Below are 15,733 nucleotides of genomic sequence, written 5' to 3' on the forward strand. Positions count from 1 at the left end.
CCCAACGATGTTTGGTTACGTTATTTTGCAAACCACTTTGCTTCTGCCGGACTCTGCCCGAGAGGTCTTGCACAGTGTGAGGGAATCTCCTTTTGGAGCAAGGCACTTCAGTGTCTAGGAGTCGAATATTGGAAAATAAACAAGGTATGTGAAGGACCCCTTTTAACCAAAATAAACGAGGTGTTGTGGGCTCGAGTCTCATTCCAAGGCTTTCAGTGCATAATTTTGGCTGGCATTCCTGTGCTGCACTGGAGATGTTGGACTGAGGCCCAGTCTGCCAGCTTGTTTGGATGCTACAGATCATGGTTCTATGTTATAAATAGCACAGGTTTACAGGGATGGTGTATGTAATTGGCAAAGGGATAGGAAGTGGAGTAGTGGTGAGTGGATGGTTTTCCTGATGGGAAGGAATTACGCAGCAGGGTCCCCCCAGGGATTGGTATTGGGGCTATTTTGTGTATTGGGCATAGGCCTTGGAAGGTATAAAGGCATTTTATCATGGATGAGGGACTTCAGTTATGTGGAGAGGGGATGGTCCTCAGCAGAGAAAGCTTTGGGGTGACCTAGTCTAGTATTCAAAATGGAGGCAAGAGCTAACACAACAGGCTGAACTAAATGTTGGCCTCTGCTGTAATCTGATAAATCTTACGTGAAACTTTTAATGAAAGTCTTGAAGTCCCTATAAAGTACACTGGGTGTTGCAGTCCTTGTTTCAATTTTTTTCCTGGCATGTTAAGTATATTCTCTTCTCTTCCTCTAGAATCACAATCCTTACAGCAGAGTAGGAAGCCATTTGGCCTGTCGAGCCCATGCCAGCTCTCCATAAGTTAGTCCCACTCCCTGGCCCTTCAGCTACTTGCCTAATACCCTTTGGAGGCTGCAATTGAATTGCTGCCTTTTGTTATACCAATCTCAAATCTGTGTTCTGCATTGGCAAAAGGGTGGGGAACCAAATAGTCTTATCTGCTGTCAAACCCCATATTTTTGAACATCTATCCAATTCAGAATGGCAGGCAGTGAGTAGTAGGGTGCCAACTCTTTACAATATACATGAATGATTTGGATGAGGAATTGAATGTAATATATTGTAGATGTTGCAGATGACACTAAGTTGGGGTGGTGGTGTGAGCTGTGAGGAGGATTGAAGGCTGCGGGGTGACTTGGACAGGTTAGGTGAGTGGGCAAATGCATGGCAGATGCAATATAATGTGGATAAATGTGAGGTTATCCACTTTGGCAAAAATACAAAGGCAGAATATCTGAATGGCAGTAGATTAGGAAAAGGGGAGGTACAAGACGACCTGGGTGTCATGGTACATCAGTCATTGAAAGTTGGCATGCAGGTACAGCAGGCAGTGAAGAAGGCAAATTGTATGTTTGCCTTCATAGCTAGGGGATTTGAGTATAGGAGCAGGGAGGTCTTACTGCAGTTGTACAGGGCCTTGGTGGGGCCTCACCTGGAATATTGTGTTCAGTTTTGGCCTCCTAATCTGAGGAAGGATGTTGCTATTGAGGGAGTACAGTGAAGGTTCACCGGACTGATTCCTGGGATGGCAGGACTGACATGAGGAGAGACTGGATTGACTAGGCTTATAGTCACTGGAATTTAGAAGAATGAGGGGATCTCCTAGAAACATAAATTTTGATGGGATTGGACAGGTTAGAAGCAGGAAGAATGTTCCTGATGGAAGTCCAGGACCAGGGGTCAGTCTAAGGATAAGGGTAAGCCATTTAGGACTGAGATGAGAAACTTCTTCACTCCAGAGTTGTGAGCATGTGGAAATCTCCACCAGAGTTGTTGCCAGTTAAATATATTCAAAAGGGAGTTAGATGTGGCCCTTACAACTAAAGGGATCAAGGGGCATGGAGAGAAAGCAGGAAATGGTACTGAGGGAATGATCAGCCATGATATTGAATGGTGGTGTAGGCTCAAATGGCCAACTCCACCTATTTTCTATGTTTCTATCTTTTCTGCTCTTTGGACAACGCAGGTTCTCCAGTCTATCCATGTAACTGAAGGGTTATGAAGTCCTCATCTGGTATTTTTATAAAACTTGCACCCTCCAAGGCCTTCACATTCTTAGTGAGGTGCCCAGAATTAGACAATACTCTGGCTGAACCAGTGGTTCGTTCAAACTTCCTTGCTTTTGTACTCTGCTTCTATTTATGAAGCCCAGGATCCAATAAGCTGTTTTAACTGCTTTCTCAACCTGCCCTGCCACTTTCAACAATGTGTGCACATATACCCCCAAGTCTCTGTTCATGCACCCCCTTTAGAATTGTACCCTTTAGTTTATATTGCTCTCCTTCCTGCCTGCAAAATGTATCACTGCACTCTTGTGTTAAATTTCATCTGCCATGTGTCCACCCATTCCACCAGCCTGTGTCTTCATATCCTCACTTTACAAAACTTGAAGTATAGTATTTTGAAATTGTGCCCTGTCCACCCAAGTCCAAATAATTAATGTACATCAAGAAAAGCCAGGGGTCTTGGTACTGACCCCTACTTGCCATTTCCTTATTTTCATTTGCAATATTACCAATATCTGTTTTAAGGACCACATTTAATACAATTATAAAGACCCTGATAATCCTTGCCAGTTTCTCCTTGTACAGTTTTTGCTGTTCTATCTCTGGATCTATATTAGCTGTTGCACTTTGGTAGGCCCTTTAGTTTTGCTATTTCTCGTTAACCATGGCTGTTTGTGCTAAGTAGAGCCCTTGCTGGTCTTGTATTAAAGGAAACGGTGTTGAAAGAATTTAGCTTAAGTTTGCAGCTGGCTTGACATTGAAAAAAACACACAGTTGGAACAAAATTATGGGGAACGGTGCTGCTGCTGGGTCACCCAATGACAGTTTTAACTAGTTTGTTGTCAGTGTCTCATCCTCGCTATAACAAAATCTAGAAATGTAGTACCTGTTAGGTTTGAAAAAGAAATGCAACATTGAATTAGATCATATGATCACTGTTAAATAAATCCTCCCTTGCTGTGTTTATGTCTGACTCATTACTCAATCTCGTATCGCCTGCTCTCTAGAACAATTAATACATTCTGCTTTTTCCCTAAAGTTAATGAGGTGATCTCATTGAAACATACAAACTTCTTTATAGGGTAGATGCAGGGAGTCCTTCCTCTGACTGGAGAGCCTAGAACCAGGGGCCAGAGTCTCCGAATAAGGGGTCAGCCATTTAGACTGAAGGGAAATTTCTTCACCCAGAGAGTGGTTGGGGTCTGGAACTCACTGCCTGAAAGGGTGGTAGAGGCAGAAACCCTCACTGCATTTAAAAAGTACTTGGATGTGCACATGAAGTGCTGTAACCTACAGGGCTACGGACCCAGAGCTGCAAAGTGAGATTACGCCAGGTAGCTCTTTGTCAGCTGGCGCAGACACGATGGGCCGAAATGGCCTCCTTCAGTGCTGTAAATTTCTATGATTCCAACCCGGCCTGGTTTTTCTCCTCTGGGAGGGTGACATCAAGGATTGGGGGAAAAAATAACAAGCCAAGAAAAGTCTCTTCAGACTGACATTAGAATAACTGGATTGATGCTTAGAATTTGCTTGTTTTTGGTTTCCTGCGGATGTTAACATTGAAGGATTCGTTCCATGGTACAATGGCTAAAAGCAGTTTGAACAGTGCCAACATAACTGAACGGGCAGCTCCAAACATCTGAAGGCCAAGAATGGCCTGTCTTGACTCCAATCTTGGGAGGATAAGGACCGGAGAGCTGGGTCTTCAGGAACGATAAACAACTTGTATTTATATGGTGATTTTTAGCAGAGGGGAACAACCCAAGGCGCTTCACAGGAATAGTGAGATGAAAAAATTTGACACCAAGCCACATAAGTAGAAATTAGTGCAGGTGAGAGGTCGGTTTTAAGGAGCGTCTTGGAGGAAAAAGGTGGAGAGGTTTAGGGAGGGAGTTCCAGAGTTTGGGGCCCAGGCAACAGAAGGCACGGTCACCAATGATGGAGCGATTATAATCGGGGATGCTCAAGAGGGCAGAATTAGAGGAGCGCAGACATCTCTGGGTGTTGTGTGGCTGGAGGAGATTAGAGATTAACAACTTGGAAGAAGGGACCGAGTGTAACGTAGCCAGGTTTACTGACTATACAAAGATGGGAGGAAAAGCAATGTGTGAGGAGGACACAAAAAATCTGCAAAAGGACATGGGCTAAGTGAGTGGGCAAAAATTTTGCAGATGGAGTATAATGTTGGAAAGTGAGGTCATGCACTTTGGTAGAAAAAAAATCTTAAAGAGCAAGTTATATTTAAATGGAGAAAAAGTGCTGCAGTACAGCGGGACCTGGGGGTACTTGTGCATGAAACACGCAAGGATAGTATGCAGGTACAGCAAGTGATCAGGAAGGCCAATGGAATCTTGGCCTTCATTGTAAAGGGGTTGGAGTATAAAAGCAGGGAAGTCTTGCTACAGCTATATAAGGTATTGGTGAGGCCACACCTGGAATGCTGCGTGCAGTTTTGGTTTCCATATTTACGAAAGGATATACTTGCTTTGGAGGCAGTTCAGAGAAGGTTCACTAGATTGATTCTGGAGATGAGGGGGTTGACTTATGAGGAAAGGTTGAGGAGGTTGGGCCTCTACTCATTGGAATTCAAAAGAATGAGAGGTGATCTTATCGAAACGTATAAGATTATGAGGGGGCTTGACAAGGTGGATGCAGAGAGGATGTTTCCACTGATAGGGGAGACTAGAACTAGGGGGCATGATGAATAAGGGGCCGCCCATTTAAAACAGTTGAGGAATTTCTTCTGAGGGTTGTAAATCTGGAATAGTTTTTATGTAGATAGGGAGAGGCGAGGGCCACTCCAACTCTAGGTGGCGCTGATGACACTGACAACACTAATGGATACGGCAGCACGGTGGTAATGTTACCGGACCAGTAATCTAGAGTCCTGCCCTTATGATACGGAGACCTCAGTTCTAATCCCACTGCGGCAGCTGGGGAATTAAAATTTGGTACATTAAATAAATGAGTAAAAAGCTGGTACCAGGCTGTTTAAAAAAACATAATTAACTAGGCACTAGGGTTAATTTCAAGAGGGATAGAATTGCTGGATAGGGAAGTTATGCTAAACTTGTATCAAACCTTGGTTAGGCTACACTGCATACAGTTCTGGTTGCCATATTAGGAAAAGGATATTGAGGCACAGGAGAGGGTGCAGAGAAGATTTACAAGGATGATACCAAGAATGCGGGGTTATACATATCAGGAAAGGATGAACAGGCTGGGTCACTTTTGAAAAGAGAAGGCTAAGGGGTGACCTGATAGCGGTCCTTACAATGATGACAGGTTTTGGTAGTGTTCCCACTAGTTCCCTATAATTGCTATATAACCAGCCCTCTGTAACTTGAGTTTTTCCTGTGTCCATTTGCATATGCATTTTGGCTACTGCTTGAGACCTGAGCCATTCACTACTATTTCCATTCCTGCTTTTTCTTTTCTCACTTTCCCTTCCTGACCACTCTTGTCGTCATACCGCCTTTCATCTCTCCTCTCTCGGGATACTCTGCCCTCCCAAATCCCCACCTCAATCCTTCATTACTCTACAACCTTCCTACTCGCCTGCCGCCGTTCCAGGCTCAACTCCCTCGCAGACAGGCCTGCAGCTTCCCTCTGTGCCTCTCTCGGCATTCTAGGAAGGGCCCATCGAGCCTCTGGTCGCTGCCTCCTCACGAGCAGCGACCCCGACTGTCCCATCCTACTCTCTTGCTGCCCCAGCTTGTCCGTGGGTTTGCTAACCTTGCCAATCTCCTCCCCCTGTCCAACTCATCCCTCCCAAGCACTGATCCTATGGATACTGGCAGTGGATCAGCCATCACCGACCCTCTCCGCATCTCCTTCCAGAATGTCCGTTTGGTTGCGAACAAGGCCCCTAGAGCGGGTGGGGGAGGGTACTGTTACAATAAAACAGGGTGAGATAGTCAACCGGGGCTCAATAGCTAGCTCTCTCTGGCCTCTGAGCCAGAAGTTCGGGTGTTCGAGTCCCCACTCCAGAGACTCGAGCACCACAATCAGCAAAGTGATAATGAGCGGATTGCTTCATTTTTATGTTGTCTGAGAGCTAATTATTGGCCCAGGCAGTGCAGCACGTTCTCAGTATTGCCCCTCCGACAGTGCAGCACGCTCTCAGTACTGCCCCTCCGACAGTGCGGCGCTCCTTCAGTACTACCCCTCCGACAATGCGGCACTCCCTCAGTACTGACCCTCCAACAGTGCGGGGCTCCCTCGGTACTGCCCCTCCGACAGTGCGCCGCTCCCTCAGTACTGCCCCTCCGGCAGTGCAGTGCTCCCTCAGTACTGCCCCTCCGGCAGTGCGGCGCACCTCAGTACTGCCCCTCCGACAGTGCTCATCATCATAGGCAGCCCCTCGGAATCGAGGAACACTTGCTTCCACTCTTAAAGTGAGTTCTTTGATGGCTGAACAGTTCAATACGAGAGCCACAGTCCCTGTCACAGGTGAGACAGACAGTCGTTGAGGGAAGGGGTGGGTGGGACTGGTTTGCCGCACGCTTAATCTGCTGCCTGCGTTTGACCTCTTCACACTCTCAGCGACGAGACTCGAGGTGCTCAGCGCCCTCCCGGATGCACTTCCTCCACTTAGGGCGGTCTTTGGCCAGGGACTCCCAGGTGTCAGTGATGATGTCGCACTTTATCAGGGAGGCTTTGAGCGTGTCCTTGTAACATTTCTGGTGCCCACCTTTGGCTCGTTTGTCATGAAGGAGTTATAGAAATAGATAGAAATAGAAAATAGGTGCAGGAGTAGGCCATTCGGCCCTTCGAGCCTGCACCGCCATTCAATGAGTTCATGGCTGAACATGCAACTTCAGTACCCCATTCCTGCTTTCTTGACCCCCCTAGTAGTAAGGACTACATCTAACTCCTTTTTGAATATATTTAGTGAATTGGCCTCAACAACTTCCTGTGGTAGAGAATTACACAGGTTCACCACTCTCTGGGTGAAGAAGTTTCTCCTCATCTCTTATCCTTAGACTGTGACCCCTGGTTCTGGACTTCCCCAACATTGGGAACATTCTTCCTGCATCTAAGCTGCCTAAACCCGTCAGAATTTTAAACGTTTCTATGAGGTCCCCTCTCATTCTTCTGAACTCCAGTGAATACAAGCCCAGTTGATCCAGTCTTTCTTGATATGTCAGTCCCGCCATCCCGGGAATCAGTCTGGTGAACCTTTGCTGCACTCCCTCAATAGCAAGAATGTCCTTCCTCAAATTAGGAGACCAAAACTACACAATACTCCAGGTGTGGCCTCACCAAGGCCCTGTACAACTGTAGTAACACCTCCCTGCCCCTGTACTCAAATCCCCTCGCTATGAAGGCCAACATGCCATTTGCTTTCTTAACCGCCTGCTGTACCTGCATGCCAACCTTCAATGACTGATGTACCATGACACCCAGGTCTCGTTGCACCTCCCCTTTTCCTAATCTGTCACCATTCAGATAATAGTCTGTCTCTGTTTTTACCACCAAAGTGGATAACCTCACATTTATCCACATTATACTTCATCTGCCATGCATTTGCCCACTCACCTAACCTATCCAAGTCACTCTGCAGCCTCATAGCATCCTCCTCGCAGCTCACACTGCCACCCAACTTAGTGTCATCCGAAAATTTGGAGATACTACATTTAATTCCCTCGTCTAAATCATTAATGTACAATGTAAACAGCTGGGGCCCCAGCACAGAACCTTGCGGTACCCCACTAGTCACTGCCTGCCATTCTGAAAAGTACCCATTTACTCCTACTCTTTGCTTCCTGTCTGCCAACCAGTTCGCAATCCACGTCAGCACACTACCCCCAATCCCATGTGCTTTAACTTTGCACATTAATCTCTTGTGTGGGACCTTGTCGAAGGCCTTCTGAAATTCCAAATACACCACATCAACTGGTTCTCCCTTGACCACGCTACTAGAAACATTCTCAAAAAATTCCAGAAGATTTGTCAAGCATGATTTCCCTTTCCCTTTCACAAATCCATGCTAACTTGGACCTATCTTGTCAACTCTTTCCAAATGCGCTGCTATGACATCCTTAATAATTGATTCCATCATTTTACCCACTACCGATGTCAGTATTTGCACAGTTAATTCATCCACCTTATTACGGATACTCCTTGCATTAAGACACAAAGCCTTCAGGCTTGTTTTTTTAACACTTTTTGTCCTTTTAGAATTATGATGTAGTGTGGCCCTTTTTGTTTCTTGCCTTTGTTTACTCGGCCTTCCACTATTGCTTTTTACCTTTCTACCATCTGTTTCTGACTCCATATTACTTCGCCCTGTCTCGCTGCATAGGTTCCCATCCCCCTGCCATATTAGTTTAAACACTCCCGAACTGTATTAGCAAATGTTACCCCCCAAGTGCAGACCGTCCCTTTTGTACAGGTCCCACTTCCCCCAGAACTGGTTCCAATGTCCCAGGAATTTGAATCCCTCCCTCTTGCACCACTGCTCAAGCCACGTATTTATTCTAACTATCCTGCTCCCTCTACTCTGATTAGCACGTGGCACTGGTAGCAATCCAGAGATTACTACCTTTGAGGTCCTACTTTTTAAATTTAACTCCTAGCTCCCTAAATTCAGCTTGCAGGACCTCTTCCCGCTTCTTACCTATATCGTTGGTACCTACATGTACCACGACAACTGGCTGTTCACCCTCCCTCTCCAGAATGCTCTGCAGCCACTCCGAGACATCCTTGACCCTTGCACCAGGGAGGCAACATACCATCCTGGAGTCTCGGTTGCGGGCGCAGAAACTCCTATCTATTCCCCTTACAATAGAGTCCCCTATCACTATAGCTCTCCCACTCTTTTTCCCGCCCTTCTGTGCAGCAGAGCCACCCATGGTGCCATGAACCTGGCTGCTGGTGTCTTCCCCTGGTAAGTCATCTCCCACAACAGTATCCAAAACGGTATATCTGTTTTGGAGGGAGATGACCGCAGGGGACTCCTGCACTACCTTCCTACTCTTGCCTTGTCTCTTGGTCACCCATTCACTATCTGTCCTAACCCTTACCTGCGGTGTGACCAACTCACTAAATGTGCTATCCAAAACATTCCCAGCATCGCACATGCTCCAAAGTGAGTCCATCCACAGCTCCAGTGCCGTCATGCGGTCTGTCAGGAGCTGCAGCTGGACACACTTCCCGCACACATAGTAGTCAGGGACACTGGAAGTGTCCCTAACTTCCCACATAGCACAGGAGGAGCATGACACGGGTCCGAGCTCTCCTCCCATGACTTAACCCGTAAATTAATTTACTTACTAAAATTTACTTAAGCACCAAATAGCTACTTAGTAGTTCGCTGCCAATTAAACCAATCTAAAAGTCAGTCTAAAAGAGAGTTATACTTACCAGTCGAACAGCCAACCACTTACCAGCTTGGCTATGACGTCACCTCTTGATTTTGCACCCCTCTATCTTTGTCTGCAGCTGGTTGGGCTGGTCCGTATCCTACTCTCGCACTCCTTATCAGCTGCTCTAGTGACAGCACTGGTAGGAAAAACAAGGCAAAGCAGCCACCCCCACTTGCCCGAACTCACCCACTTACCAAACTCACGAATACCACTCTTTGCTGCTGTTCCGAGTAGAGCGCTTGCTTTGGGAGTCTTGTCCCCCTCACCTTTTATAGGAGGCACTTGAAAAAAATATGATTTTAGTGCCCCAAAAAAAACAAAAACAAAAACTCTTCCTCCCAAAAGAGTTGGGAGTCTCGTGTCTGGCATGCGGACAATGTGGCCCTGCCCAGCGGAGCTGATCGGGTGTGGTCAGTGCTTCAATGCTGGGGATGTTGGCCTGGTCGAGGACACTAATGTTGGTGCGTCTGTCCTCCCAGGGGATTTGCAGGATCTTGCAGCGACATCGGTGGTGATATATCTCCAGCGACTTGAGGTGTTTTCTGTACATCGTCCATGCCTCTGAGCCATACAGGAGGCCGGGTATTACTACAGCCCTGTGGACCATGAGCTTGGTGGTGGATTTGAGGGCCTGGTCTTCGAACACTCTTTTCCTCAGGCGGCCGAAGGCTGCACTGGCGCACTGGAGGCGGTGTTGAATCTCCTCATCAATGTCTGCACTTGTTGACAAGAGGCTCCCGAGGTATGGGAAATGGTCCACGTTGTCCAGGGCCGGGCCGTGGATCTTGATGACTGGGGGGCAGTGCTGTGCGGCGAGGACAGGCTGGTGGAGGACCTTTGTCTTATGGATATTTAGCGTAAGGCCCATGCTTTCATGTGCGGAGCTCAGTACTTCCTCAGTACTGCTCTGGGAGTGACAGCCTAGATTTATGCGCTCAAGTCCCTGGATGTAATATTTCCAAGTTTGCTGATGACATAAAACTAGGTGGGATTGTGAGTTGTGAGGAGGATGCAAAGACGTTGCAAGGCGATTTAGATAGGTTGAGTGAGTGAGCAAACACATGGCAGATGCAGTAAAATGTGGATAAATGTGAAGTTATCCATTTTGGTAGGAAAAACATAAGGACAAAGTATTATTTAAATGGTGATGGCTTGGGAAGCGTCGATGTACAGAGGGACCTGGGTGTCCTTGTACACTAGGCATTGAAAGCAAACATGCCGGAGCAGCGAGCAGTGAGGAAGGCCTTCCTCATATGTTGGCCTTCATTGCAAGAGGATTTGAGTACAGGAGCAAGGATGTCTTACTACAGTTATACAGGGCCCTGGTGACACCGCACCTGGAGTATTGTGTGCAGTTTTGGTCTCCTTACCTAAGGAAGGATATACTTACCACAGAGAGAGTGCAGCGAAGGTTCACCAGACTGATTCCTGGGATGGCAGGATTGTCGTATGAGGAGAGATTGGGTCGACTGGGCCTGTATTCACTAGAGTTTAGAAGAATGAGAGGGGATCTCATTGAAACATATAAAATTTTGACTGGGTTGGACAGACTGGATGCGGGGAGGATGTTTCCCCGGGGCTGGGAAGTCTAGAACAAGGGGTCACAGTCTCAGGATACGGGGTAGGAAATTTAGGAGCGAGATGAGGAGAAATGTTTTCACTCAGAGGGTGGTGAACCTGTGGAATTCTCTACCACAGAAGGCTGTGGGGGCCAAGTCACTGAATATATTTAAGAGGGAGATAGATAGATTTCTAGAAACAAAAGGTATCAAGGGGTATGGGGAGAAAGCGGGAATATGGTGTTGAGATAGAGGATCAGCCATGATCATATTGAATGGCGGTGCAGACTCGAAGGGCCGAATAGCCGACTCCTGCCCCTATTTTCTATGTTTCTATGATCTTATCTTATTGAATGGCCGAGCAAGTCCGAGGTGATGAGTGGCCGAATCCTGCTCCAAATTCTTATGTTCTTAAAATCGGCAAGTAACTAAGGGTGGAGAGTAAGCAGGTATTAATCCTGGAGACGGACACTGGGGCAGGAGGAGGCCATTCAGCCCCTTGAGCCTGTTACACAGGAACATGAGGAGGCCATTCAGCCCCTCGAGCCAGTTACACAGGAACAGGAGGAGGCCATTCAGCCCCTTGAGCCTGTTACACAGGAACATGAGGAGGCCATTCAGCCCCTCGAGCCAGTTACACAGGAACAGGAGGAGGCCCATTCAGCCCCTTGAGCCTGTTACACAAGAACAGGAGGAGGCCATTCAGCCCCTCGAGCCTGTTACGCAGGAACAGGAGGAGACCCATTCAGCCCCTCGAGCCTGTTACACAGGAACAGGAGGAGGCCATTCAGCCCCTTGAGCCTGTTACACAGGAACAGGAGGAGGCCCATTCAGCCCCTTGAGCCTGTTACACAGGAACAGGAGGAGGCCCATTCAGCCCCTCGAGCCTGTTACACAGGAACAGGAGGAGGCCATTCAGCCCCTTGAGCCTGTTACACAAGAACAGGAGGAGGCCATTCAGCCCCTCGAGCCAGTTACACAGGAACAGGAGGAGGCCATTCAGCCCCTCGAGCCAGTTACACAGGAACAGGAGGAGGCCATTCAGCCCCTCGAGCCAGTTACACAGGAACAGGAGGAGGCCATTCAGCCCCTCGAGCCAGTTACACAGGAACAGGAGGAGGCCCATTCAGCCCCTCGAGCCAGTTACACAGGAACAGGAGGAGGCCCATTCAGCCCCTCGAGCCTGTTACACAAGAACAGGAGGAGGCCCATTCAGCCCCTCGAGCCTGTTACACAGGAACAGGAGGAGACCCATTCAGCCCCTCGACCCTGTTACACAGGAACAGGAAACCCATTCAGCCCCTCGAGCCTGTTACACAGAAACAGGAGGCGGCCATTCAGCCTCTCGAGCCTGTTACACAGAAACAGGAGGAGGCCATTCAGCCCCTCGAGCCTGTTACACAGGAACAGGAGGAGGCCCATTCAGCCCCTCGAGCGTGTTACACAGGAACAGGAGGAGGCCATTCAGCCCCTTGGGCCTGTTACACAGAAACAGGAGGAGGCCATTCAGCCCCTTGAGCGTGTTACACAGGAACAGGAGGCCCATTCAGCCACTCGAGCCGGTTACACAGGAACAGGAGGCCCATTCAGCCCCTCGAGCCTGTTACACAGGAACAGCAGGAGGCCCATTCAGCCCCTCGGGTCTGTTACACAGGAACAGGAGGAGTCCCATTCAGCCCCTCGAGCCTCTTACACAGGAACAGGAGGCCCATTCAGCCCCTCGAGCGTGTTACACAGGAATAGGAGGAGGCCATTCAGCCCCTCGAGCCTGTTCCGCCATTCAATGAGATCCGGGCTGATCTGTACCTTAAGAGAGGAATCTCGTTGCTGACCAGTGCTCCTGCTCTGACTCAGCCAATCGTGTGTCAGTCACGAGAAACCAGAGCCGGATTTCCCACAACTGCCGCCTCATCAGCTTTCGCTCTGTACTGTCCACGCGGGCGACGGAAGGGGAATGCAGAAGCAGTTTCATTCTCCTCTGACCATCCTGTAAAGCCACACAGCCTAGCGGGACGCCCCCTGCTGGCGCTGAGGTAGCTCGCGGCGGGGGGCGGGATAAGCTGGTCCACACATGCTACAACTGGCCACAAAACCTACCTGGGTTGGTCGGGTTTGTGGAGCTGTTGATCCGGTGCGGAGGGGAGCGGGTAGGTCCGAGGGCCTCCTCGTAGGACTGCTCCTGGGCACGGCCAAGGGGGCCATCAACCGGTCCAGGCAGCGGGCGGTCGAGGGGGTCGTTCAGCCCCGACTGCCCGCCTCTCTTCCGCGGTTACACCCGAGCCAGGGTGTCCCTGGAGATGGAGCACGCGGTATCCACCGGTACGCTCACCGGACTGGAGTGCATCATCACCCCCGGCAACCAAATTTAAATTTGATTTGAGTTTCCAAAAGTTTATTTCTTAATTTGTGCGTTCGCGTGCCCTTGCCGAAAGGGGGCATCTGATTGTATGTTTTACACAAAATAGTTGGAGAGCTGTTGAGCTGGGAGTGGCTTAGCTACGAGACTCCCAAAGTACGCGTTCGGACACGACAAGCGAGCCTCAGGTGGGCAGAGGAAATGTTTCAAGGACACCCTGAAAGTCTCCTTTATAAAGTGCAACATCCCCACCGACACCTGGGAATCCTCCCTCAGTACCGCCCCTCCGACAGTGCGGCGCTCCCTCAGTACCGCCCCTCCGACAGTGCGGCGCTCCCTCAGTACCGTCCCTCCGACAGTGCGGCGCTCCCTCAGTACCGCCCCTCCGACAGTGCAGCGCTCCCTCAGTAGCGCCCCTCCGACAGTGCGGCGCTCCCGCAGTACTGCCCCTCCGACAGTGTGGCGCTCCCTCAGTACTGCCCCTCCGACAGTGTGGCGCTCCCTCAATACTGACCCTCCGACAGTGTGGCGCTACCTCAGTACTGCCCCTCCGACAGTGCGCCGCTCCCTCAGTACCGCCCCTCCGACAGTGCGGCGCTCCCTCAGTACTGCCCCTTTGTCACTCCCTCAGTACTGCCCAAATGGAGAAGATTGAAGCCAGCGATGTTCTGGTCCGCCCACCTTCTAACTGACAGGAAATGCCAGGCTAACAGCTTTTCTGTGGCGTGTAATAATGGCTCTGTGTGTAAGCTGCATTGGGTGAGATTGCACTTCCTGTGAAAGCTTCGTATCACAGTCTGCTGACCGAACTGCGCTTTATTAAAACACCACTTCCTGCAACACCCTCTCCACACCTGAGTGAGTGCTGGTGTCATCGATGCAGCTTTAACAGGGGTGCCTGGAACGGAAAAACCTGGGAGTCTTTGAAGGTGGCTGGGCAAGTTGAGTAGACTTAAAAAGCGCCCTCAAGACAAAGTAGGCAGAGAGAAACTGTTCCCATTGGCGGAGGGGTCGGGAACCAGAGGAGACAGATTTAAGGTGATTGGCAGAAGAACCAAAGGCGACATGAGAAAAAGCTTTTTTACGCAGCGAGTGGTTAGGATCTGGAAAGCACGGCCTGAGAGGGTGGTGGAGGCAGACTCAATCGTGGCTTTCAAAAGGGAACTGGATAAGTGCCTGAAGGAATAAAATGTGCAGGGCTCCGGGGAAAGGGCGGGGTAGTGGGACTGGCTGAGGTGCTCTTGCAGAGAGCCGGCACGGACATGATGGGCCGAATGGCCTCCTTCTGTGCTGTAACCGTTCCGTGATTTCATTCTATACGGGATCCTGGGCTTTTTCAAAGAGTACAAAAGCAAGGACGTTATTGCTAAACCCTTTATAGATCACTGGTTAAGCCCCAGCTGGAGTATTGTGTCCAATTCTGGGCACCACACTTTAGGAAGGATGTCAAGGCCTTGGAGAGGGTGCGGAGGAGATTGACCAGAATGGTCCCCGGGGGATGAGGGACGTCAGTGAAGTGGAGAGACTGGAGAAGCTGGGGTTGTTCTCCTTGGAGCAGAGAAGGTTAAGGGGAGATTTGATCGAGGTGTTCGGAATCACGAGGGGTTTTGATTGAGTAAATAAGGAGAGACTGTTCCCGGGGCAGGAGGGTCGGTAGCCAGAGGGACACAGATTGATGATAATCGACGATGGAACCAGAGGGGCCGATGGGGAGAATGTTTTTACGCAGCGAGTTGATGTGATTGGGAACGCGCTGCCTGAAAGGGCGGTGGGAGCAGATTCAATAGTAACTTTCAAACCGGGAATCGGATAAATACTTGACGGGGAAACATTCACAGGGCTGTGGGGAAAGAGCAGGGGGGAGTGGGACTGATTGGATCGCTCGCTCACAGAGCCGCCACAGGCTCGATGGGCCCAATGGCCTCCTGTGCTGAACGATTGGCCGAATGGCCTCCTGGGCTGAACGATGGTCCGAATGGCCTGCTCCTGGGCTGAACATGGGCCCAATGGCCTGCTGGGCTGAACGATGGGCCGAATGGCCTGCTCCTGGGCTGAACGATGGGCCGAATGGGCCTGCTCCTGGGCTGAACGATGGGCCGAATGGCCTGCTCCTGGGCTGAATGGCCTGCTCCTGGGCTGAACGATGGGCCGAATGGCCTCCTGGGCTGAACGATGTGGCCTCCTGGGCGGTGGGATTCTGTGATGCAGCTTTTCTTTTGTCAATGTTATCATTTGCAGCAGAGAGGGTGGGGTAGGGAGACATTGCTTGGAGCAGCCCTGTGGAAACATGTGTGCAGGGCTCAGATGAGCTGTGGTAAGTGGCTGTGACCTTGTGTAATGTGTGATTGGTTCTCAATTTCAGCAAAAAGCACTGAGATTCAGTTTCAGTTCCTGATATCGACGTCGGAAGGGAGCAG

The 15,733-nt window shown here is 49.6% G+C and overlaps 1 protein-coding gene across 1 annotated transcript in view; it reads left to right on the forward strand.

Moving 5' to 3' along the window:
• The first annotated feature begins 14,203 nt into the window (after nt 1–14,203).
• Nucleotides 14,204–15,733, forward strand: part of LOC139233016 (macrosialin-like) — a 34,754-nt gene continuing 33,224 nt past the window's right edge. The window contains exons 1-2 of the mRNA XM_070863522.1: nt 14,204–14,354; nt 15,679–15,733. The exon at nt 15,679–15,733 is cut by the window's right edge and continues 151 nt beyond it. The gene's annotated coding sequence lies outside the window, so the exon portion shown is untranslated. The remainder of the gene's footprint in view (nt 14,355–15,678) is intronic.

The sequence above is a fragment of the Pristiophorus japonicus genome, chromosome 20, assembly GCF_044704955.1.
Source record: "Pristiophorus japonicus isolate sPriJap1 chromosome 20, sPriJap1.hap1, whole genome shotgun sequence".
Classification (NCBI taxonomy): Eukaryota; Metazoa; Chordata; class Chondrichthyes; family Pristiophoridae; genus Pristiophorus; species Pristiophorus japonicus.